The following is a 25,713-nucleotide window of genomic DNA, read 5'->3' as shown; positions in this document are numbered from 1 at the left end:
GTATTTGTAAAACAAATCAAAAATAGAGGACATAGAGTACATATGATGAAAATAGAGGACAAATAGAGTACGTTGAAAAAATAGAGTACGGACACCTAAAATAGAGTACTGTCCTCTATAATAGAGTACGGTTGGTCACCGTATAAATAGTGTCAAATATTGTTATAGGATCCCACTGCGTGTAGCTATGACAAACTATATACTTTTCTGACCATATTTAGAAAAATTTTTTCTCAATATTTTAGTTATTTCTTATTAAAATATGTTTAATTGTAATGAAAGGTATGTGAAACGTATTTAAAATGTTCAGAGTCGCCAAAGAAGTTCGAGTTTTTTAATAATTGTTGATTTTTATATGTCAATTTTCACAATAATAGGTGTACATTATCATTTCATAAGAAGGGGAGAGTTTTTTTTTTGTTTTTTTTTACCAATTTCCATCGAAACCGTGTAAATAAAATAGATAATAATCCATGTCATGTAGAAAAAGTAGATACAGATAAATGAGATACATTTTCCAAATCATAAAGTAGATAAGTTATCCACGTCATGCGCATAAGATAAGATACCTTATACACGTCAAGAGACGTATATTTTTTCTGTCTTTAAAAAATACATATGTACATATTTTATATATTTTGAATAATTAACAATTTCAATATGAACGACCCAATTCCCGCGGAGGAATGGAAATGTACCACCTGACAGATCAGGCGATACAAGAAAATCAAAGAGAATAAATCCCAAATCTCGAGCAGAATCTTGTCAAGAAGATTCAATGGATAATTCCGAAATATTTCCTAACAATTTGAAGGCTAAGAGGGTTGCGTCTAAATCGCGGGCTAAAAATAAAACTGTTGATGAGAGAAGATACTGTGACGACGCTTGTCAAAATGAATTTTTCTTTGGTTTGTCATAATGAAAAGGTAACTAACACAAATTCTGTCTTGCCGATTACGAATGTCAATGAATGTAGCCAATCTCAATCCAAACGACCGAGAATGTGTGCATCCTCGGAAAAAGCATTAGATTCAAATCTTGATTCTCAAAACCGGTTTGCATTGCTAGGTGATATCGATATCACCATGGAACCATCTATTCCAGGAGCTCAACAATCTCAAACCTCTAACGTAATCAATCCTATTGAAGAAACTTTCACCGCTCCTAGAATGGAACTCACTTCAAAAACGGTAAATAATCTTAAAGGATTTTGTCCTCCAATTTTTCTATTTAATGTTAATGTAACAGTTCTTATTCAAACATTGAAATCAAAAAACATAGTTTTTAAGATTGTTAATAAGGGCCAAAAGAAAAGCAAATTATATCTTAAAGATTCATCCGTTCATTCAGAGATGATTGAGCTTCTAAAACTAAAGGAAATTCCAGCATACACATACACCCCTAAAAATTTAAAGCGTACCAGATTAGTTTTAAGAGGGCTCCACCATTCCATAATATTGAATATATTATTGGAGTGTAGGAGTGAGATATGGAGGTAGTTTTGGAAATTCGTACTTATGTGTACTAAATGGTACTAAATTTTGTACAATTTGGATTTTGGGTGAACGGATAGAGTTGGAATCTTGAAATTCGAAATTAAGATTACTGTTAGAGAGTAGGGTTGAGGTATGAAGGTATTTGTGGAAATTCGTTCTTATGTATGTGTACGGAAAATACTAAATGGTACTAAATTTAGTACAATTAGTTTTTTTGGGTGGATGGATAGAGCTGGAAACTTGAAATTTGGAATTAAGATTACTGTTAGAGAGTAGGGTTGAGATATGGAGGGAGTTTTGGAAATTTGTACTTATATGTAAGAAAAGTACTAAATGGTACTACATATGGTACAATTTGGGTAAACGGAAAGAGCTTGAATCCTAACATCTGGAACTATGATTACTGTTGGAGTGAAGGATTGAGAGAGTTTTGGAAATTCGTACTTATGTGTACAAAAAGTACTAAATGGTGCTAAATTTGGTAAAATTTGGATTTTGGATGAACGGATAAAGCTGAAAACTTGAAGTTTGGAATTAATATTGTTTTTGGTGTGTAGAATAAATGTATGCAGGTTGTTTTGGAAATTCGTACTTATGAGTACGAAAATATTATATGGTACTAAATTTGGTACAAATTGGACTTGGATCAACGGATAAAGCTTGAATCCTAAAATTTGGAATTATGATTATCCAACAGGATTGACATATGAAGATAAGTTTGGAACTTCGTACTAAAATGGTACTAAAATTTGGTAAATGGTACTAAATTTGGTACAATTTGGATATGAGTGAACCGTTAGAACTGTAATCGCGAAATTTGGAATTGAGATTACTGTTGGAGTGTACGATTGAAATATGATAATAGTTTTGAAAATTCGTACTTATGTGTATTAAAAGTATTAATTAGTACTAAATTTTGTACTATTTGTATTGGGTGAACGGATAGAGTTGCAAGGCTAAAATTTTAAATAAAGATCGGAAAGATTTAGATATTGAGGTACATTTAAAACTTTTAGAAGTTCGTACGAAAAGTACTAAATTTGGTACAATTTGGATTTGGGTGAACGGTAGAGCTGGAATCCTTAAATTAGGAATTAAGGTTACTCTTGGAGTGGAGGATTGAGATACGAAAAGTACTAAATGTTACAATATTTGGTACAACTTAGATTTATTTGAATAGATAGAGGTTGAATCTTGAAATTTAGTTCTAAGATTGCTGTTGTAGTGTATAATTGATATAGTTTTTTTTTGTACGAAAAGTACTAAATGGTACTATATGTGCTACAACTTGGATTTGGGTGAACTGATAGAGTCAGAATCCTGAAATTTAAAATTAAGATTACTGTTAGAGTGTAGGATTGAGATATGGATGCAATTGTGGAAATTCGTACTTATGTGTACGAAAAGTACTAAATCTAAATGTGATACAAATTGAACTTGGGTTAACGGAAGGAGCTGAAGAATGAGTTGATTTGAGTATTTTGAATTTATTTATTTAACAATTCATTACTTATTTGTACGAAAAGTAATAAATGGTACAATTTGGATTTGGGTGAATGGGTATAGATGGATGAAAATTAGAATTAATGTGGAATTGAAATATCAATGTGTGTAGTTCTAGATATTCTTACTTATGTGTACTGAAAGCGCTAAATGGTACAAAATTTGGTATATTTTGGTATTTACTAAAACTGGAACTATAAATTTTGGGATTAAATTTACTGTCGGTATGTACAATGTACATAAAAAGATTCCCGAAATTGGTGTTTATATGTACGACAAGTACTAAAAGGCGCATAATTTGGTCCAAATTGGTTTTGCGTAAAGAGGTAGAGATGAAAATTGCGAAATTCTGTAGTTGACATTTGGAGAGGAGATAAGTACTAAATACTACTTTAATTTGTTTTGGGGGAACAGATAGAGCTGTAAATGAGTATCAGAGTTGGGACATAGTGTGGATATTGGAATATCTTTTTAGAAACTTGTATCTACTATAAGTACCAAATTTAGTACCATTTTTGCATTGCATTAAGGGATATAGCTGGAATTAGGTGTTGGGTGTAGGAGTGAAGCTGGAATTATTTAATTAGTGTGCGAAAAGTACTAAAATGCAATATATTTGATATTGGGCTAATGAATAGAGGTGGAGTCTGATTTATTATTTATTTGCCAGTTTCACTGTTAATCGTAATCGTACAATAAGTGTACAAGAGTTATTAAATTATACTAAACATTGAAGCACCGGTATTGAGTGAACCGATAGATGAAATGTTTATAAAAATCCGTCTTATAAATGTATGAGATGTTTCTACATGTAATAACACTAGCATTGGTTGAACAAGCAGAGCGTGTTTTTGGTGTGGAAATTCGAACTAAAGTAGTATGAACACAACTTAAATTAAATTAAACATCATGTGAAATAGGTATTAGTAAAACCAAATTGTCAGTGTTTCCCATTTCCCATTTCCATATTAAGTATTGTTTATTTGTATTTTATTCCTCTTCTGCATACGAAGTAGCGGGCATTTTGCTAGTTATAATTAAAAGACAAGTTGAAATTGAACAGTCTCGTATATTTTCTGAAAGGTTAAGGGAAATTAAACCTGGACCTAGAGCCCATAAACATGTTTATAATATAATTGGTTTTAAAAGGAAAGCTAATATTAATAAATTATCAGAAAATGGTGTACTATTAGACAGTGATTCAGTTGCATGCGATAGATTAAAGGACTATTTTGGCAATATTTACTTACCAACAAGTGCCAGTAATTCAAAACAGCCATGAAATAGCAAATCTTGTTGATAGTGTCATAACAAATAATTCTAGTTTGTTCATTTTTAATAGTACAAACACATCTATTAATCCGATGAGAAATTCTAGGCTAACGACAATGGACGAAATTACCAACATTTGTAACACAATTAACAATAACAAGTAAAAAAGCATTAAGTTCGGCCGGGCCGAACTTTTCATACCCTCCACCATAAAATATTCATTCCTGTCCCCAACTTTAAGTGAGTACGTTAAAATGTCAGATAATGTACATAAAATGCTTCATCCGGGAGGCCCTTTTTTATGGTGCCTATATTTAACTATGTATGTTGACAATTTTTGATGGGCTAGAAATTGGGGGGTACTGTTATAAAGGGGTTATAATAAAACATGGGCCTATGTTGACAGTTTTTGATGGAAGCCTTTAATGTCAAATAACTCCTAATTCGTTTAAAAAATTTAGCTAGAATCCTCAAAATATCGAAAATCGGTACATAACGTGGGAACTTCAAATGTCATTAACAGCTAGTTCGGAGGTATCTGGGCTATACGAAAATATGAAGTTAAATGAACAATTTTTGTTGCAGAATTTTTGTTGACTTTTAAATTTCAAATTACAGAATGTTCGTCCAAAAAATAAAGCTAAGGTACGGAAAATCGGGAGGTTTGTTTTGGGGCTACACCAAAACATGGACCTACGTTCGGTTAAACATTTTAAGTAAAATCCTCCAAGTACCGAAAATCGGGAAGTATCGTTATATTGGGGCTATGTTGAAAATTGTTGATGTAGATCTGTGGTGACCACTACAACCTTCAAATGTCAGTTAGTTCTGTTAAAAATTGTAGCTAAAATTGCCAAATTACTGAAAATTGGGAGGTACCGTTATATGGGAGCTATATCCGAACATGGACCTATGTTGACAATTTTTGATGGAGAGGTGTTCTGACCACTAAGAACTTCAAATGTCAAATTACTGCTAGTTCGGTTTAATATTGTAGCTAAAATCATCAAATTACTGAAAATCGGGAGGTACCGTTATATGGGGGCTTTCTTAACAATTTTTGGTGGAGAGGTGTGGTGACCACTAAGAATTTCAAATGTCAAATGTTTACAGATAATTCGGTTAAAACTTGTTGGTAAAATTCTCAAAATACCTGAAATCGGGCGGTAACGTTATATGACGGCTATTCCAAAACATGGACCTATGTCCACTAGTTATATAAGTTTAGTTACACTTAAGAACCCTAAATGTCAAATTATTGATCAATCTGTCTGAAAATGTAGCTAAAACCGTCAAAATACCGTAAATCGGGGGGTACCGTTATATGGGGGCTATACCAAAACGTGGACCTATGTCCACAACTTCTAATACGTAAGTTTATTAACACTTAAGAACCCTAAATGTCAAATTATAGTTACATCGGTCTGATAATGTAGCTAAAAACGTCAAAATACCGTATATCGGGAGGTACCGTTATATGGGGGCTATACCAAAACGTGGACCTATGTCCACAACTTTTGTTATATAAGTTTATTGACAATTAAGAACCCTAAATGTCAATTGATAGCTAAATCGGTCTGAAAATGTAGCTAAAAACGCCAAAATACCGTAAATCGGGGGTACCGTTATATGGGGACTATACCAAAACGTGGACCTATGTTCACAACTTTTGTTATATAAGTTTAGTTACACTTAAGAACCCTAAATGTCAAATTATAGATCAATCGGTCTGAAAATGTAGCTAAAACCGTCAAAATACCGTAAATCGGGGGGTACCGTTATATGGGGGCTATACCAAAACCTATACCTATGTCCACAACGTTTGTTATATAAGTTTATTGACATTTAAGAACCCTAAATGTCAAATTATAGCTACATCGGTCTGAAAATGTAGCTAAAAACTTCAAAATACCGTAAATCGGGGGCTACCATTATATGGGGGCTATACCAAAACGTGGACCTATGTCCACAAAATTTATTATATAAGTTTATTGACACTTAAGAACCCTAAATGTCAAATTATAGCTAAATCGGTCTAAAAATGTAGCTAAAAACGTCAAAATACCGCAAATCTGGGGGTACCGTTATATGGGAGCTATACCAAAACGTGGACCTATGTCCACAAGTTTTGCTATATATGTTTATTGACACTTAAGAACCCTAAATGTCAAATTATAGCACAATCGGTGTGAAAATGTAGCTAAAAACGTCAAAATACCGTATATCGGGAGGTACCGTTATATGGGGGCTATACCAAAACGTGGACCTATGTCCACAACTTTTGTTATATAAGTTTATTGATACTTAAGAACCCTAAATGTCAAATTGTAGCTAAATCGGTCTAAAAATGTATCTAAAAACGTCAAAATACCGCAAATCGGGGGGTACCGTTATATGGGGGCTATACCAAAACGTGGACCTATGTCCACAAGTTTTGTTATATATGTTTATTGACACTTAAGAACCCTAAATGTCAAATTATAGCCAAATCGGTGTGAAAATGTAGCTAAAAACGTCAAAATACCGTAAATCGGGGGGTACCGTTATATGGGGGCTATACCAAAACGTGGACCGATATAGCCCATCATCGAACTTGACCTGCCTGCAAACAAAAGACGCATTTTCCCAAAATTTCAGCGTCCTATCTCCATTTTTGTAGATGCTAGAGTGATTACCACAGACGGACGGACGGACGGACGGACGGACGGACGTGCTCAGATCGTCTTAGAATTTTATCCTGATCAAGAATATATATACTTTATAGGGTCGCAAATGAGTATTTCAATGCGTTACAAACGGAAAAACAAACTTAATATACCCTCCATACTATGGTGGAGGGTATAAAAAATCGTTTGGGTTGGATAGGATATCTAATTTTATTATTAAAAAGCTTCCTGCAAAGGGTTTTGAATATTTATCGAAAATATATAATAATTGTTTAAATAATGCGTACTTTCCTGATAGGTGGAAAATTTCTAAAATTGTACCTATTTTTAAAAAACCAAACAATTCCGAAATTACCAATTTAAGACCAATTTCTTTGCTATCGAACTTAGGTAAACTTTATGAAAGTGTAATGGCGCTTGCCCTGCAAGATTGTTTCTCAATTTTTTTTCATTTGCATTTAAAAACAAACTTGAAAATTACTTTTTGTAACGTATTTTCAAATGCCACCTGGATATGAAGTTGTAATAAGGCATGAATCTATCCATCAGTGCATTCGTTTCTCGTTACTATTCGTGTGCTGCATTTTTAACTCAAATACTGGAATTAACTCGCTAGCAGTTGAAATTAGCGAGGGTTTAAGCTGGTAAAAATTGCAAAGCATCGTCCATTTTGTCATCTAACCCTTTAGAGGAAGTATATAGTCCATCTAAAGTTTCTAAAAATAAGTTTTGTTAACCTTCAGAAAATCATTAAATTGATCTAATTTGCGGTTACATCGTTTTGTCTGACTGTAAGAACATTTAAATTTGCAATTAATATTAAATAGTATTTAACAAGGAATTCAATTTGTCTAGTGGCCATGTAATATTGCGCATTTCGGACATAGCTTTGTGATTCTCTTAATAATTACCCTGAGGAAGGTAAATTTAACTTTATTTCTTAAAAGTTATAGGAAACCTTATTTAGATTCTCTCCTCGATCATTTATTTATTTCCACTAGGCTCACATTTGATTACAACAACTGTTTTGTGAAGGAAGAGATATTATTGAACAAAAGCTTTTGTTCTCACAAACCACATTTTTTCGGCCTCACACATGCCAAATCTGCAAAGCAGCGTCAGTGTGATTTTTAACTATTACCCCAACAGTGTTAATTACATCAAAACGGGCAAATGTGCTGTGTCAATCAATAACCAGAAATATGGAAGAAATGTGAAATTTGATGTATTATTACAAACTGCTTTACTTTCCAAGATATGAAGTAAAACCCATTTCGGCCCGGATATATAATATATTCAAGAAAGTTATCTAAATTGCTACTTGCGAATCCAGTGGAAGTTTTGTCGTTGCATGGTATGATCAAATGTGTATAGAGATCAGTTACCAAACTTTTTTGTCTCAACATAAACCATAAGAATTTAACTTATTAAAAAAAAACAAAACCTCAAATCAAACGATACATAAAGCGTACAAAGCTTGGATTTTTAATATCCTCGTGTCCAAGATAGAAAACACGAAATTGTTCGTATATCACATCGGTAAAGATAATTAGAGTTTAATTTTAAAGTGCTTGTGATTCTTTAAATATTCATATTCAATTTATCTTTTGTATTTATAAAATCGAAAATTTTATTGATTGGTTTGTTAAGTGATACAGTTATAATCCATCAAAGATCATCATCTACATCGCTTACCACATGTTTTTTTTTTCTCCTTATATGGTTTAATGATCATTACTAAAATTATTCTATTCCTCTTTATTACATGGTGTAAATGATGCAGAAGATAGTCTTTGATGAGATAGCAAAACGCTTATTGTGATTAAATGAGAACCATTCAAGAACAACTCTCATTATCAACATCAATACTCAGCCAAAAGATCTCAAACACATTCTCATATATTTTAAATCATATAATATTAACATAACCTACCTCTCTTGCCAGCATAACATCATAGTTAACATTACCCTGTAATGGTCAGTAATCACACTCTGAATTCGCCGAAAGTGCTTTCTGCGTGGGAGCTATAAAATGACCAAGTAAGTTTTTATTATCATTTTTGTTTTGATTCCCTACTATGAACAACTGTTGGTACCGTGGAGGTATAGTCAAAGAAATAAGGCAAAAGAACAAGCAATTTTAGTTCTTTGCATTCTATCCTTACTGCATTATTTACCTTTTTATTTTCTTTTGTTATATTTTTTTGTGATTTGAATTTGGGAATGATACCGTATAAAGATGTTTTGTTGATTGATGAAAATCATAATCAGTTCAGCTCAACTATCTTTGGAGTCATAATATTTTAATTTACTGGGTATGAAGTTGATAAACTATAACAGTAACTGATTCGGACATATGCAGCTTCTTGATTTATACTGTAAAACAATAAGTTTATTATTATCAATTGGTTATTTAGTGATTTTGCATGCATCATTGGTAACTATTGTTGTTTCCATTGTTAAAACAAATAAGTAGATTAAGCTGATTACAATGCGAGTTACATTACTTGTCTTTGCGAATGAAATTCATAGATCTAATTTTTTTAGTTTTATTTCAAACTCTAGTTTTAATTAGGCTATTAATCATACGTTTTTGTTAAATCATTTGATTATGAAAATAAAAATTATCATGAATTCCGAGTAAATTAATATTCAACTTTTTGATTTCCCCGTGTAAGGTTGCTTGCTCCATGAGATTCTGGGGGTCACTGAAATGTCTTCTATCTTTGTTTGGATTAGTTATTAATGTGACCATGGTTGGGAGGGCGCAAGAGCACATCAACAGCTGTAGCTTTAGATCATTTGTAGTGTCATCTCTTTCACTCATTACTTTCTCCACTTCTACCCCACTTCTTTTTTTCCGTGTGTGAAATATCTAAAACTGATATATCTTGTATCAACAAATTTCATCTTCGAGTTTAAAATGATTGTGTATCTTTACATTCAATCAGTACCAAATACACTCGAAGAAAAATGTTGGTGCACGCAATCATTTTTATACCCTACACCACTATGTGGTAAGGGGTATTATGTGTTAGTGCATTTGTATGTAACATACAAAAGGAAGCGAGATAGACCCATAGTTCCTTCTAGAAATATATATAGAATCACTTTCTGAGTCGATTTATGCATGTCCGTCCGTCCGTCCGTTCGCAACATACAGGTCGCATTTGTTGACCGATTTCGCTGAAAATTGGGGAATACCATTTTTTTAGCCGTCGGAAGATCAAGTTCGAAGATGGGATATATCGGTCCACGTTTTGGTATAGCCCCCATATAACGGTACCCCCCGATTTACGGTATTTTGACGTTTTCAGCTACATTTTCAGACCGATTTGGCTATAATTTGACATTTAGGGTTCTTAAGTGTCAATAAACATATATAACAAAACTTGTGGACATAGGTCCACGTTTTGGTATAGCCCCCATATAACGGTACCCCCCGATTTTCGGTATTTTGACGTTTTTAGCTACATTTTCAGACCGATTTAGCTATAACTTGACATTTAGGGTTCTTAAGTATCAATAAACTTATATAACAAAAGTTGTGGACATAGGTCCACGTTTTGGTATAGCCCCCATATAACGGTACCCCCCAATTTACGGTATTTTCACGTTTTTAGCTACATTTTCAGACCGATGTAGCTATAATTTAACATTAAGTTTTCTTAAGTGTCAATAAACTTATATAACAAAAGTTGTGGACATAGGTCCCCGTTTTGGTATAGCCCCTATATAACGGTGCCCCCCGATTTACGGTGTTTTGATGTTTTTAGCTACATTTTCAGACCGATATAGCTATAATTTGACATTTAGGGTTCTTAAGTGTCAATAAACTTATATAACAAAAGTTGTGGACATAGGTCCACGTTTCGGTATAGCCCCCATATAACGGTACCCCCCGATTTACGGTATTTTGACAGTTTTAGCTACATTTTCAGACCGATTTACCTATATTTTGACACTTAGGGTTCTTAAGTGTCAATAAACTTATATAACAAAACTTGTGGACATAGGTCCACGTTTCGGTATAGCCCCCATATAACGGTACCCCCCGATTTACGGTATTTTGACAGTTTTAGCTACATTTTCAGACCGATGTAGCTATATTTTGACCCTTAGGGTTCTTAAGTGTCAATTAACTTATATGACACAATTTGTGGACATAGGTCCACGTTTTGGTATAGCCCCCATATAACGGTTCATTTAAGTTCATATTTTCCTATAGCCCAGATACCTCCGAACTAGCTGTTAATGACATTTGAAGTTCCCACGTTATGTAACGATTTTCGATATTTTGAAGATTCTAGCTAAATTTTTTAACCGAATTAGGAGTTATTTGACATTAAAGGCTCCCATCAAAAACTGTCAACATAGGCCCATGTTTTATTATAACCCCTATATAACAGTACCTCCCAATTTCTAGCCCACCAAAAATTGTCAACATACATAGTTAGATATAGGCACCATAAAAAAGGGCCTCCCGAATGAAGCATAAATGTACATAAACATTATCTGACATTTTAACGTACCCACTTAAAGTTGGGGACAGGAATGAAAAGTAATTATTCCATTTTAGTTCAGAATATTTTATGGTGGAGGGTATGAAAAGTTCGGCCCGGCCGAACTTAATACTTTTTTACTTGTTTTTTTATACCCTCCACCATAGTATGGAGGGTATATTAAGTTTGTTTTTCCGTTTGTAACGCATTGAAATACTCATTTGCGACCCTATAAAGTATATATATTCTTGATCAGCGTAAAATTCTAAGTCGATCTGAGCACGTCCGTCCGTCCGTCCGTCTGTGGTAATCACTCTAGCATCCACAAAAATGGAGATAGGACGCTGAAATTTTGGGAAAATGCGTCTTTTGTTTGCAGGCAGGTCAAGTTCGATGATGGGCTATATCGGTCCACGTTTTGGTATAGCCCCCATATAACGGTACCCCCCGATTTACGGTATTTTGACGTTTTTAGCTACATTTTCAAACCGATTTGGCTATAATTTGACATTTAGGGTTCTTGAGTGTCAATAAACATATATAACAAAACTTGTGGTCATAGGTCCACGTTTTGGTATAGCCCCCATATAACGGTACCCCCCCCGATTTGCGGTATTTTGACGTTTTTAGCTACATTTTTAGACCGATTAACTATAATTTGACATTTAGGGTTCTTAAGTATCAGTAAACTTATATAACAAAAGTTGTGGACATAGGTCCATGTTTTGGTATAGCCCCCATATAACGGTACCCCCCGATTTACGGTATTTTGACGTTTTTAGCTACATTTTCAGACCGATGTAGCTATAATTTGACATTTAGGGTTCTTAAGCGTCAATAAACTTATATAACAAAAGTTGTGGACATAGGTCCACGTTTTGGTATAGCCCCCATAGAACGGTACCCCCGATTTGCGGTATTTTGAAGTTTTTAGCTACATTTTCAGACCGATGTAGCTATAATTTGACATTTAGGGTTTTTAAATGTCAATAAACTTATATAACGAAAGTTGTGGACATAGGGCCATGTTTTGGTATAGCCCCCATATAACGGTACCCCCCGATTTGCGGTATTTTGACGGTTTTAGCTACATTTTGCGACCGATTTAGCTATATTTTGACATTTAGGGTTCTTAAGTGTTAATAAACTTGTATAACAAAACTTGTGGACATAGGTCCACGTTTTGGTATAGCCCCCATATAACGGTACCCCCCTATTTGCGGTATTTTTACGTTTGTAGCTCCATTTTCAGACCGATTTAGCTATAATTTGACATTTGAAGTTCTTAAATGTCAATAAACTTATATGACAAATCTTGTGGACACAGGTCCACGTTTTGGTATAGCCCCCATATAACGGTACCCCCGATTTGCGGTATTTTGAAGTTTTTAGCTACATTTTCAGACCGATTTAGCTATAATTTGACATTTAGGGTTTTTAAATGTCAATAAACTTATATAACAAAAGTTGTGGACATAGGGCCATGTTTTGGTATAGCCCCCATAGAACGGTACCCCCCGATTTGCGGTATTTTGACGGTTTTAGCTACATTTTGCGACCGATTTAGCTATAATTTGACATTTAGGGTTCTTAAGTGTCAATAAACTTATATAACAAAATTTGTGGACATAGGTCCACGTTTTGGTATAGCCCCCATATAACGGTACCCCCCGATTTGCGGTATTTTGACGTTTTTAGCTACATTTTCAGTCCGATGTAGCTATAATTTGACATTTAAAGTTCTTAAATGTCAATAAACTTATATGACAAAACTTGTGGACACAGGTCCACGTTTTGGTATAGCCCCCATATAACGGTACCCCCGATTTGCGGTATTTTGAAGTTTTTAGCTACATTTTCAGACCGATGTAGCTATAATTTGACATTTAGGGTTTTTAAATGTCAATAAACTTATATAACAAAAGTTGTGGACATAGGGCCATGTTTTGGTATAGCCCCCATAGAACGGTACCCCCCGATTTGCGGTATTTTGACGGTTTTAGCTACATTTTGCGACCGATTTAGCTATAATTTGACATTTAAAGTTCTTAAATGTCAATAAACTTATATGACAAAACTTGTGGACACAGGTCCACGTTTTGGTTTAGCCCCCATAGAACGGTACCCCCCGATTTGCGGTATTTTGACGGTTTTAGCTACATTTTGCGACCGATTTAGCTATATTTTGACATTTAGGGTTCTTAAGTGTTAATAAACTTGTATAACAAAACTTGTGGACATAGGTCCACGTTTTGGTATTGCCCCCATATAACGGTACCCCCCTATTTGCGGTATTTTTACGTTTGTAGCTCCATTTTCAGACCGATTTAGCTATAATTTGACATTTAGGGTTCTTAAGTGTCAATAAACTTATATAACAAAATTTGTGGACATAGGTCCACGTTTTGGTGTAGCCCCCATATAACGGTACCCCCCGATTTGCGGTATTTTGACGTTTTTAGCTACATTTTCAGACCGATGTAGCTATAATTTGACATTTAGGGTTCCTAGATGTCAATAAACTTATATAACAAAAGTTGTGGACATATGTCCACGTTTTTGTATAGCCCCCATATAACGGTACCCCCCGATTTAAAGTATTTTGACGGTTTTAGCTACATTTTCAGACCGATTTAGGTATAGTTTGACATTTAGGGTTCTTAAGTATCAATAAACTTATATAACAAAAGTTGTGGACATAGGTCCACGTTTTGGTATAGCCCCCATATAACGGTACCCCCCGATTTACGGTATTTTGACGTTTTTAGCTACATTTTCAGACCGATGTAGCTATAATTTGACATTTAAAGTTCTTAAATGTCAAAAAAACTTATATGACAAAACTTGTGGACACAGGTCCACGTTTTGGTATAGCCCCCATATAACGGCACCCCCGATTTACGGTATTTTGACGTTTTTAGCTACATTTTCAGACCGATTTAGCTATAATTTGACATTTAGGGTTCTTAAGTGTAAATAAACTTATATAACAAAAGTTGTGGACCTAGGTCCACGTTTTGGTATAGCCCCCATAAAACGGTACCCACGATTTACGGCATTTTGACGTTTTTATCTACATTTTTAGACCGATTTATCTATAAATTGTCATTTAGGGTTCTTAAATGTCTTAGGTCTATGTTTTGGAATAGCCCCCATATAACGTTACCGCCCGATTTTAGGTATTTTGAGAATTTTACCAGCAAGTTTTAACCGAATTATCTGTAATTTGAACATTTGACATTTGAAATTCTTAGTGGTCACCACACCTCTCCACCAAAAATTGTCAAGAAAGCCCCATATAAAACGGTACCTCCCGATTTGCAGTAATTTGGCAATTTTAGCTGCAATGTTTAACAGAACTAACTGTAATTTGACATTTGAAGGTTGTAGTGGTCACCACACATCTGCATCAACAATTTTCAACATAGCCCCAATATAACGATACTTCCCGATTTTCGGTACTTTGAGGATTTTACTTAAAATGTTTAACCGAACGTAGGTCCATGTTTTGGTATAGCCCCAAAACAAACCTCCCGATTTTCCGTACTTTTGCTTTATTTTTTGGACGAACTTTCTGTAATTTGAAATTTAAAAGCCAACAAAAATTGTTCATTTAAGTTCATATTTTCGTATAGCCCAGATACCTCCGAACTAGCTGTTAATGACATATGAAGGTCCCACTTTATGTACCGATTTTCGATATTTTGAGGATTCTTGCTAAATTTTTTAACCGAATTAGGAGTTATTTGACATTAAAGGCTCCCATAAAAAACTGTCAACATAGGCCCATGTTTTATTATAACCCCTATATAACAGTACCTCCCAATTTCTAGCCCACCAAAAATTGTCAACATACATAGTTAGATATAGGCACCACAAAAAGGGCCTCCCAAATGAAGCATTTTATGTACATTATCTAACATTTTAAAGTACCCTTTTAAAGTAGGGGACAGGAATGAAAACTAATTATTCCATTTTAGTTCAGAATATTTTATGGTGGAGGGTATGAAAAGTTCGGCCCGGCCGAACTTAATGCTTTTTTACTTGTTATTCATTATGTCCAGTGGACCTACAAACCTGGCAGTAGATGAACCCAACCCCACCGGCGAGCTAATAAGGCCGTGTATCTGCGTGCCACTGCTACACAAAGTTTGTCATCAACATCAGCCACAGGAATTTCAACGTTGTATGCTACAAAAGAATCATTCGAATCAAGATGGATTATAGGTTGACAATATCGTATATTCCAGACCTTTAGTTCGGATTCAAAAGCGGGCACTCATCTACTGATGCTCTTGTTAAATTTGATATTGTTTGCAAATTACGAGAACGAAAGTGCACTATAGCGATTTCACTTGACGTTGAAAAAGCATTTGACCATGCTTCTCACATAGGAATTTTATATAAAATGGTTAGGCTTAACTTTAATTCGCATGTCATAAAGATTTTTCACAGTTTTTTTTTCTCAAATAGGAAGTTTTGTGTTGAATTTCATGGCGTTTTATCTGATCCAGGAAACGTTAATTGTGGTGTCCCACAAGGATCAATTTTGTCACCACATTTATATAGCATATTTATACACGATTTCCCTCACATTGAACCTGATTCTACCGGTCTTCTATATGCAGACGATTCATTACTTTACGCTTATGACGAGTCCCCTCAAAATGCATTGCGTAAAGTAAAATCTCGTTTAGAAAATGTTACACAATTTTACAATAACTGGGGTATTAAAATAAATGCATCAAAATCCGAAGCAATTTGTATAAGGAACGCGTCAGGGAAATGCAAAAAATTTGTGGTTCCCGAAAGTAAAAATTTGAAGTTAACATTCAATGGAGTCGAAATTCCAGTAGAAAATTCACTTAAATATTTAGGAATAACGTTTAATAATCTCTTCAAATTTAATACTGGGCTCTTTTTCCAGAATTTTGGTAAACAAAGATCTTCCTATGAGAACTAAACTTTTTTGTATAAAACAAGTATAAGACCAGTATTTATGTATGTCTTTCCTATATGTTTCAATATACACTTCACCCCGGTTAACTACCTTTCATAAAATTCCCAAAAATTGAGGCAGTTATGCGGGAAAGGCAGTTACGAAAATCCAGCATAACAACCTCATTTGGGTAGTTACAAAAATCTCATATCAGGCTTACAAAAAAATGACAGCAATTAGAACATAATCGCCAAAAAAACAAAACGGTCTATAGTAAAAAAGTCTAAAAATTTATAAGTTATATTATTTAATCAATAAGAAATGTAGTCATCAGTTAGCATAACACCATAACGTAACACTGGACATCTTCATCACAATTCACGTAGTCGTCGAAATTGATTTTCTCATAAATACACCAGTGCGGGTAATAAACCGAGAAAAACATTATTAACTGTTCTTTTTGGGGAAATATTTGACGGGCAAATATCCGAATTGGGTACTTATAGAAAAGTAGTTAAGCGGGACAGTTTGAACTCATTTATATGAAAAAACTTTGGGGATTCAGATTGTGAGGCAATTAAACGGGAAAGGCAGTTAAGCAGAGAGATAAATAAGCGGGGTGCAGTGTATCCCCTGTTGTAATCAGTGAAATGGAAATTCTGGAAAGGAAAGTTTTACGGCATTGTATTGGTAAATACTATGAATCAAGTTGTAAGCGTTTTTCAAATAGGGTAATTTATGGCCAGTCCAAAATTACTCCTATTGGTTTATATGTCTGTGACTTGATTTCAAAATTTGTTGAGCGAGTTAAAAATCATCAAAATAGTTATGTATCATCAATTTATGACAACCAAGAACCATATAGTTGGACGAACATAAATTATTTATCTCCAATCGGTTATATAAATGAGATGCCACCGAACTTTAACATCAATGCCAATCTGCGATATGAATTTTATACAAAAGCTATATCTTGTACGCACAGGGGTTAACGTGGATGTTGAGTTTTATTATTTAAAAATCCTTTTGTTTTATTTTAGTTTGTAAGATAATTGAGATTTTAACACTCGAAAACATTGTATTCTCGGGAGCAAGGAGTTCATAACATTATCTAGAATTAATTATTGCTATTTTCTTGTTCATATAAAAGCATGGTGCTGTACACACTCCACACCCAATACATTATAATCTTAAGTATACTACCAACCACTACCACTCTTAAAATTTATAACGTTTGTGAAAAGAAGGCTCAATAAATTAAACCTTAAACCTTATACACGTCAAACATATAAAGTATGTACATTATCTACCTCGTGCTGATACAGTTGACAATTTATCCATGCTCACGGTGCTCTTGAATCAAATTTAAATGGAAGGTGCTTACACCTGGGAAGTTTTTGCGGATTCTGGAACTACAATGTTCATAGATGAGAAAAATCAAAAAACAAAAAAAAAAAAAATCGCGGGAGCGCTTTTTAAATAAATCGCGATTCATGTTGACATCTTTAGGGATTGTTTATGTTTTCACGATTTTGCTTAGAAACCGCAAGTCCTATGTGACTGAAGAAAATGTTGTAGCTATGAAAATTCTCTACAAGATTTACCTTTACGGTATTTTCGTAGGTTTTACCATTTTTGAGATATTGACGTTCAAATTGGGACAATGCAATGACTGTATAGCCCCCTTATAAAACAATATCATGAAGGATGCGCCTTAACTAACATTTAATGGAAACCGCTTACACAGGGAAAGTTTTTGTGAATTCTGAAACGGCAATGTTCATAGATGAGAAAAATCCAAAAACAAGAAAAAATCGCTGTAGGAATTTTTAAATAAATCGCGGTCAAAATTCACATTTTTAGGTGTTTTTAGGGTTTCACGATTTTGCTTGGAAAGCGCATGTCCAATCGGAAAAGAGCTAAAGAATATGTTGTAGCTGTGAAAATTCTCTACAGGATTGACGTTTTTGATTTGTTCTCAGGCTGTACCATTTTTGAGATAAAGAAGCACAGTTTACATTTTTATGTTTTTTTTTTGTTAGGGTTTCGCGATTTTGCTTGAATACGGCAAGTCTTATCGGCATGGGACCTGAGAAAATTTTATAGCTGTTAAAATTCTCTACAAGACTGGCACATGTAATTTTTCCTAGGTTGTACCATTTTTAGATATATAAGTTTAAGTTGGGAAATTGCAGACATGACATTGTTTTATAAGGAGACGATACAGAATTGAATTTGAATTGTCCCAATTTCAACTTCTATATCTCAAAAGTTGTAAAACATACGAAAATATCATTACGGTCAATCTTGTAGAGAATTTTGATAGCTACCACACTTTTTATTCCCATTTTGATAGGACTTGCGGTTTTCAAGCAAAATCGCAAAAACCTAAACAACCCCTAAAAATGTCAACTTGAATCGCGATTTATTTAAAAAGCGCTTCGGCGATTTTTTTTGTTTTTTGATTTTTCTCATCTATGAACATTGTAGTTTCAGAATCAGCAAAAACTTCCCAGGTGTAAGCACCTTCCATTTAAATTTGACTCAAGGGCAAAAAATAAACGTAAAGTAGATACGTTATCCACGCCATGTGGATAAATTAGATACGTCATCCACGTCATGTGGATAAATTAGATAAATTATCCACGCCATGTGGATAAATTAGATACATCATCCACGTCATGTGGATAATGTAGATAAATTATTCACGTCCTGTGGATAAATTATCCATGTCAAGTGGATACTGTAGATAAATTATTCACGTCATGTGGTAATGTAGATAAATTATCCACGTCATATGGATAAATTAGATAAATTATCGACGTCATGTGGATAAATTAGATTTCTTATCGATATCATAAATAAATTAGCTACTTTAGCCACATAAGATGGATAAATTAGATATACTATACACATGTAGATGAATTAGGTACATTATCCGCGTCATGTGGATAAAGTAAATACATTATCCACCTCTTTTGGATAAAGTAGATACCTTAGTTAACCAATTCATGTGGACAAAATAGATACTTTATCGGCATTATGTGGATATGTAAAAAAAATGGATTCCACTTCCTGGTTATGTCGATTTATTTATTCCCTGACTGGATACACCACCCTCGTTTATAAATCAAATAACAATAATCACAAACCTTTTTACTTTTGCAACACACTTTCCTTCAATTAAATTAATTGTTGGGCTCATGATTTCACACTCATTGCCGGCGCCGCACAGTGGTTCAGAATCGTTTTTTCCTGGTCAAAATTCTGTAACTTTTGAACGGATAGAGATATTTTCACAATTCTTTTTTTGTTAGACAGATAACACAATCAGCTTTTCGGTGAATTATAAGCGGTCAAATTCGGTCTGGTTGTTGCAGAGGAATTCAATGTCAAAGTTAAACTTTTGATTTTTTTACTATTTTTCATCAAAATATCAGTGCTTTTGTGTTTTTATATCTTCTTATATATTAAAGATGGTCAAACGCCAATAAATAACTATAAAAATGCAAAAAAAAAATTAAAAAAATTTTCGAAAAAAAAATTAAAAAATTTTTTTCACAAATTTTTCACATTAAAAAATGCAAAAAATTTAAATTTTTTCAAAAATTTAAATAAAATGCTCCTTGGGTGTTCATAAAACTTATATAACTCATATGAAAACTCATATACTCCAAAAATGTTAATTTGTGTAAAAAAGCTGTAATTCATATGGGAATTGGTATGGAAAAACACACATTTTTACCCATGTAATTTCAATAAATTTAAAAAAGTGTTAAACGGACGGAACGGGACGGGAACAAAAGTATATATGGGCTAAAAGAGGAGACTTTCGGGCATATTTCTGTGGAAACAGAACATTGTTCCATGTTGTTCCACAAAAGTTCTAGTCCACTAAATTTGGAATTTCCTAAAATTTAGTACCTGAGGAAAAATAAAATAGCTCATGTTGTGTAAACGCCACGGTAATTTGTTTAATTTATTTTCAAAGGCCACAATCCTACCTACCTAACAAAAAAAGAGCGAACTCAATTTATGTTATAGTTTCCGAGAAATAGCTATTTTTTTCTCCAGAAGTTTTCAAAAATTACGTATTTCTCAAAAATTGGAAAAATGTTCGTCTTTAGGGGCACCCCACGCCCGCACCTTCCAATATTTTGACCTAATTTTTTGGTTTCCTTAGTTTCAATATGTGTGCTATCGAATCCCATATAGAAATTAAATATCTGTTACAAAACAAAATTTTGATTTTTGGCCAGGAAAATCGATTCCTGAACCATTGTGCGCCGTAAACAAATTAGGACCTAATTTTTTCTGTCTAATTGAAAACAAATTTTAATTTTCTCTCCACCTCTCTCTCTCTTTCTCTTTTCAGGCATAATTTCAAACTGAACTAAACATCATCTATAACAACAACAAAACTAAGATTTCTATAAGCAAACCTAATTCTTCCAAATCTTGGATCGATGACATTTCACCTCCCCCAACACAACTTTGTAACTCCCTCTTCACGACTTACGTTTAACGTATTTTGAGTTTTTAAAACTTTTGGAAATTTTGTTCGTGAAATCAAAAATTCTGATTGATTTCAAGCATTGTCATCATCGACCACTAACAAGCAACAACAACTATCTTTGGAATAAACGAAAACTAGAAATTATAGAAATTCATTAGTTTTTGATGTACGAAATTATTGCCCCCATAAACACAACAACAAGGAAAAACATCGTAAGAAACACGGATTTTTTAAACCAGACCCCCGAATAGTAAAAGGAACAGGAGGAGAATATTTATTTAGTTTTCTTTCTTTCGAAACAAAAGGATAGGAATTAATCTGAACACGGTAAGTAAACGTATTTTTTTTTATTTCAATTTGAATTTTTAAGACATTATTATGCATTTTGTTTTTAGTATGAAATCTAAATGCAAAATGTATAGCATGCCTATTTCATTTTTATAGTTAATAGTTTTTCTTTATTAAATCTAAGAAAAACCCTATTTTTAACATAGACTTTTCAATGAACATGGAAAGTGGCCATCCCCAGTAGGTGGACTGCTGATAGAAATTTGTTCAATACGTGAACTAAGACCGTCTCTAAGGCTATGTAGGTACAAATGAATAATTATTAAAATATTGAAATATATTCCAACAATACTTACTCTATGCTTTGTAACACCTTTGTATCTGCCCATGCTATATAGGTGATTACAAAAAGTACAGCGAGGAATAACTGAAATAAAAATCTTTTTTCTAGATTTTGTATTGTTAGTTTTTTTATTTTAAATTCTTACCACAAATTTCATATTGCTAACAAACGGCTTTGTTTTTTGGTTTAAGACTTTCTGAACCCAAAGTACGACTGATTCCAATTTGTGCCTGGGGCTAATTTTATATTGTTTCAAACCTCCACTATTTACCAAACAACAAACCTGTTTATTTGGTTTTTTAACAATATTTTTATCGTCCGAAATGGATTTGAATGAACATAAAAAATAACGGGTTTGATAATTATCATTTTTTCAATACGCTGGTCTTTTGGTAAACAATGTTAATTATTAATTAAGTTGTCGAGTTTTGGAGTCTATCGGACGTGAGTATCGATAACTTCGACAATTTTCCATTTATCGGCGCCATAAAAGCTGTCACCAAAGGTCGTCATACCATCTCTAAGGAGAATAATCAATCTGTAATACTTGAAGCAGAAACAGCACATTTGCAGAATAATATAACTATAAATAAAATGAAAGTTTCAGACCGTCTGCGTCTATAAATTAACCTAGTGTTTTATTTAAACCAACCTACACCACCAGTTTCCTAATAGCAACACGTAAGTATCGCCTGAATACTTGTTGTGTTGTCTATATTTATTGAAGTGTTGTTGTTGTTCGTCTTTTGGACAACAATTAATTTCGGTTCTAGAACTACTCTGTAGATTTAGAACCCCTACAAGTCCATACGCCTGTATCGGAACTTGTACATGGTCCTTCGAGCGTTTAAAAACGAATCGGCTGATTTGCCAAGAACACAAAATTTTTTAAATTTGTCTGAAAAAAATCTAAAATTTTCTGCCCATATTCAGTGTTTGAATGTGGCGACCCTTTGCATTATTGTTGTACACAATACACTACCAAGAAATACCGAGTGGAAATTAGAATAGAAAGAGAGAATTAGAGATTTTGCGTGTATTTATCAAATAAAACACATACACTAACATCGGGTAAGACCACGGAAGTCCAAGGTAAGAAGGTTAATATAGATTTTGTTTATGACAGTGACCACGGTGGACCATACATTGTATATATAGATAAGAATAACAAAGACGGTAAACGTGAAGGCATAAACACTATTCATCTTTCTAGAATTATCATAGAATTAGGTATTCAAGGGGTTCTGGATGTGTTCAAAATTGGCTTTGGCCGAGCCAAAGCGATTTGTAGAAATGCTATGGCAGCGAATTCGCTAGCCAAAAATACCCAATTAATTCAAAAAGGTTTTGAACCGAAAATTCTTCCCCACTTTGTCACAAAAATAGGTGTCATATTCGGCGTGCCAACGGACATAAGTGAAGAGCAACTGTTAAAAGTTATTGATTCGGAGATTGAAATCATACAAGTGACCAGAATGACTCGTTTTGAAAAAGGAGAGAAAATTCCTACACAGCGTGTGAAAATTATGTTTAAGGGAGCAGAGCTCCCCAAGACAGTAAAAGTATACGAATACACAAAACGCGAAGTGAAACACTTTATATCGTTCGGCCAGTGCTATAACTGTTTCAAATTTAACCACTACGCGCAACATTGCAAGCAGTCAATCCCAACCTGCAAGAAATGTTTTGTAACCCACGACCCGGACAGATTATGCAGCACTAAGCTAAATTGTACAAATTGTGAAGGGGATCACACCCCTCTTGATAAGAAATGCCCGGCGAGAGCAAAAGCCTTCCAAATAAAGAAGATAATGACAATAGAAAATATCTCTTATAAGGAAGCTCAAGCTAAATACCCTACAATTTTCCAAAATAGATTCCAAATCTTAAATGATGACGTCAACGCAGACTTTCCAATAATCCCTCCTAAAAGAGGCAGCAACAGAAACAATTCAAAAGATACACAGAACAACAGCAAAGAAGCTGCAAAATTTCTGCATTCTCAAAACTCTTTTGCAAAGGTCACGAAAAACAATGCCAACAAACTCAGAGAAGAAGCTAATGCAAAAAGAAACATGCAAGCATATAAAGATGCCCTTAACGAAGGGGAGGTTTACAAGTCACCTAACGGCAACGCCTTAAGAGCTCCAACACAACCACTTTCGGAAATTGGTAAATTTTTAAAAGAAATGAGAAGCAACTTATCAGAATTGACTGATGCAAAAAATGGAAGCCTAAATAAGGATCAATATCAATTGATCCAAAAAATGAAAGACATTTTAACTGAAGAAGAGATCAACATAGATGTGATGCTAATTAGAGAACAATCAATGTCAATAAATAATAATAATTTTGAATCCGAAATGGATAATGATTTAGAAGAACATTTTTAATTTAAACATCAATAATGATTAAAGTACTACAATATAATATTCAGAGTTTGAATAAAAACGTTAATAAAGATCTCCTTGAACTTTTCCTAGAGGACGAGAAAATTGATATCGCCCTCTTATCTGAGACGTGGGTCAGAGACTCCACGTCAACAAACATATGCAATTACAATTTTATAGGCAAAAGCCGAAAAGACGGGTACGGAGGCGTAGGCATATACGTCAGAAGAAACATTAAGTTTAAAATAATAAAATTCGAGGGTAGTGACGACATAATAGGAATTACTACTCTAAATCTTAAAAAAAACCTAAACCTAGTATCTGCATATATACCACCAAATCTTTCCAGAGGAAATTATAATAACATAGCTTTTAAAGTTTTCAATACAGCAGGGAAACTAAAACACCCTACTTTAATCTCAGGGGACTTCAACGCTAAGGCGTTCCTCTGGGGGAACCAAACCACGGATGCAATGGGGGATTTCATTGAAAGTCTAGCCAATCAATACAACTTTTTATGTCTAAACACAGGTGAACCAACTTTCATCCTAAATGATACAAGATCAGCTATTGACCTTACCTTTTTTAACAGTGTAAACGCGAAAACATCCTGGAGAACACACCCTACTAAAATCACCAATAGCAACCACACTCCTATTATAGTTGAAATTAATAATAATCATGAACCACCTAAAAATACAAAAATAATCTGCAAGAAAAAATTATACAAACAGATGGAAAACGTACAAATAGGCAACAGCTGGCAGGAAGCGAACAACATCCTAAAAGGCGAGATTGAAAAACACACCATCCAAATAAGCGAAAAGAATAGATACACGCCTAAGGCATGGTGGAATGAACGAATACAAGAGCTGTATAATAAAAGGAATGAAATGAGGAAAATATATCAAAGAACTAGGAGCATTGAGGACGCTGTTAAAACTGATGCGATCGAAAGGAAATTATACAGACAAATAGCAAGATTAAAACGTAAAAATTTTAACAAATTCCAAAATGAGCTGTCTGAATGCAAATCTCCTAAAGAAATGTGGAAATCGTTAAGAAATGTGAAAAAATATAGACAGGAGAAACCAGTAAACAACTCTTGGTGCGAAGATCAAAAAGGTGAATATCTGGAACATCTAGCAAAAGAATCATCCATAGCCCAAACGCCAACCCAAGTAAGATTTGGTCACACCTCCGACCCCAAACCAGAAGTGGAAATAGATGAAATGGAGGCTTTTTTAAAATCCAGGGATCCTAATTCTGCAGCTGGACCCGATAACATAACATACAAAATGATTGACAGTCTAAATTCCTCAGAAAGAGCGAAATTCCTCGGCTTCTTAAAAAACATATGGGAGCAAGGAGTTTTCCCAGATGAATGGAGAGAAGTCCGCATTGCACCAGTGCCAAAAAGAGGCAAGGACCTATCTGAAGTTAAAAATTATAGACCCGTAGCCCTGATGTGCACTGCACACAAAATTCTTGAAGGAGCTCTAAAACCAATCATTCAGAAATTTATTGACGAAAACAACATAATCCCGCAAAGATCGTATGCTTTTTCAGCTGGCAAAACAACATCCAACTGTATAAATGATCTAGTCAACTCCGTGGAGTTACACAAAAAAGCTGGAAAAATAGTGGTGGGAATATGCATAGACATAGACAAAGCCTTCGACAATGTGGATATAGGCAAACTTGCTCTAACACTCTTTGAGTATAACTGTAATAGCCACATAATAAAATGGCTGTTTGAGGGAATGGAAAAAAGAAAGTTGATTCTGGGAACAAAGGA

At 34.0% G+C, this 25,713-nt stretch overlaps 1 long non-coding RNA gene across 1 annotated transcript; it reads right to left on the bottom strand.

The window, feature by feature from the left end:
• Positions 1 to 21,426: 21,426 nt before the first annotated feature.
• On the bottom strand, positions 21,427 to 21,727 carry LOC141391455 (uncharacterized). The gene is made up of 3 exons (XR_012409658.1): positions 21,671 to 21,727; positions 21,539 to 21,609; positions 21,427 to 21,479 (listed from the first exon to the last, which is right to left on the bottom strand). It is a non-coding gene; the product is annotated as an uncharacterized lncRNA (long non-coding RNA).
• Positions 21,728 to 25,713: the final 3,986 nt, after the last annotated feature.

Source organism: Musca autumnalis, unplaced genomic scaffold (assembly GCF_047663935.1).
Source record: "Musca autumnalis isolate F117 unplaced genomic scaffold, ASM4766393v1 scaffold_1, whole genome shotgun sequence".
Taxonomy (NCBI): Eukaryota; Metazoa; Arthropoda; class Insecta; order Diptera; family Muscidae; genus Musca; species Musca autumnalis.
Note: the sequence above shows the minus strand (reverse complement) of the source record. Positions and strands in the feature narration are given on the sequence as shown.